Raw genomic sequence first — 2257 nt, forward strand, 5'->3', positions numbered from 1 at the left:
GAACTCCTTCCTGACCAGGGTTGTTCGACCTCACCATGCAGTGTTGACAGAAGTAGCAGGGATGAACACAGATTGTGAATCCACACACTAACCCCAGTACCTTCCTTTAGCAAGCACTGGATACTTTATGGATGCAACAAGCATTATCTACCCTATAAAGACCTTGTTAATATTTAGAGATCAAATTATTTTGATATCTTTCCCACAGAGGAAACGGTGCCTCCACCTACCAGTGTGTGGGGCTTTATTCCCCACCTCTTGCCCTCTCTCATGGGGAAACAAGTCAACACTTTCTCCTGTGCTTTTCACAGACTGCAGGTCTTGCGATGTTTCACAGAGCAGGGAAGTGTTGCATCTGAATTAGCACAGTGGAGAAATAGTTTGCAGGCGTGAGCGGCTGGAATATTTTTGTTTCCCTGTGAAGAGGATCAATGAGATTCACATTTTTTATTTTTTGCACACGAAGTTAGAATTGAAAATTCCTGGAAAATCGAGGAAACATTTAGGGAAGTAGTTAACATTTTAGGAAACTTAGGAAATCTGCAAGGAGGATCAGGTTTTCATGGTCTGGATGTGTTATGAGGGAGGGACGATGATGGTGGCCGATCTTCCTTCCTCTCTTGGTGCCCGCCCCCCGATTGGCCAGCGTATTAGTTCCTAGGGCTGCTATAACAAATACAATGACAGAAACTTAAGTTTCCCACAGTTTTGGAGGCTAGAAGTAAGCCAAGGTGTTGGCAGAGCCATGTTCCCTCTGAAGGCTCTAGGGGAGAAACTGTCCCTTGCCTTTCTCTTAGTTTCTGATGTCGCTGGCAATCCTTGGCTTGTGGACACCTCACTCCAGTCTCTGCCTCTGTTGTCACATGGTGTTTTCCTTGTCTGTCTTCACATCATCTTCCCTCTGGGCATGGCTCTTTCTGTATCTCTTCTCCCCTTCTTATAAGGACACTATTCATATTGAATTAGGGTCCACCCTAATGACCTCATCTTAATTATATTTGCAAACACTGTACTTCCAAATAAGGTCACATGTGTAGATAGATACAGAGGGTCGGAGGGAGACTGTCACAGTAGCTCAAGGTGAGACACAAAGAGGACCTGAGAGGAGAGGAAAGGGTAGAAGTTGCTTGGGGTATTTTTTTTTTTTTAAAGGAATTCCTTTATTTTTATTATTTATTTATTTATTTATGGCTGTGTTGGGTCTTCGTTTCTGTGCGAGGGCTTTCTCTAGTTGCGGCAAGTGGGGACCACTCTTCATCGCGGTGCGCGGGCCTCTCACTATCGCGGCCTCTCCTGTTGCGGAGCACAGGCTCCAGACGCGCAGGCTCAGTAGTTGTGGCTCACGGGCCCAGTTGCTCCGCGGCATGTGGGATCTTCCCAGACCAGGACTCGAACCCGTGTCCCCTGCATTGGCAGGCAGATTCTCAACCACTGCGCCACCAGGGAAGCCCACGTGGGGTATTTTTGAGCAGCTTTCACAGCCCAGAAAAGCCACGGCTCTTAGAGCTGAAAGGAGGCTCAGAGACCTCGGGCCACAAAATGGAGACTCAAAAGCTGAGTTTGGCCTGCATATGTGTCTTATCTGGCTCCCAAGGCATATTTAACAAATTTGAAAGCACTGCCAACATTTGCAAGTCAGGAGATCTCATATAAAAGTTCAAATCTCCGGATTTTTTTGAGTGTCAGATGATGTAGTGTTCTCGCCTTCCGCATTTCAACAATTGGCTGGCACTAAGGTGCCACTGTCCCCTTTAGAGGGAGCAAACCCGTTCTCCACTTTTCTTCCACTCCCATTTAGACCACCTCACTCATCTGCCAGCCTGCTGGCCTCTGTACGCATTTGACTTTTCTCCCTAGATGCGGTCCAATCAGCTCATTTTGCAAGGGAGGAAAGGAAGGACACAAGTCAGGACCACCTTATGTTAGGGGTGGATGCAACTACAGATTGATTCAGCAGAGGAAGGTTGGGGTAGAAAGACAGGATGCAGATGCCTTCAAGGTCAAGAGAAGAAGGTAATCCACAGCACGAGGACATCTCAGGAGAAGGCCCCCACCAGGAAGCAGATCTTTGGGTTCAGACAGGACCCTGGATTTCCTGCAGATGTCTCTGCTGGAGATGCTAGATACGGAAAGGGAAAGAACACGATGGCTTTAAACTGGGCCTGAGGTTGGGGAAAGGAAGTTTCCCTGATCATCATTTGCACGCTGGAGGCTTTATGTTTTACAAAGCACTTTCACATTCACTGTTTCCCTTCAC

Source organism: Balaenoptera acutorostrata, chromosome 19 (genome assembly GCF_949987535.1).
Source record: "Balaenoptera acutorostrata chromosome 19, mBalAcu1.1, whole genome shotgun sequence".
NCBI lineage: Eukaryota > Metazoa > Chordata > Mammalia > Artiodactyla > Balaenopteridae > Balaenoptera > Balaenoptera acutorostrata.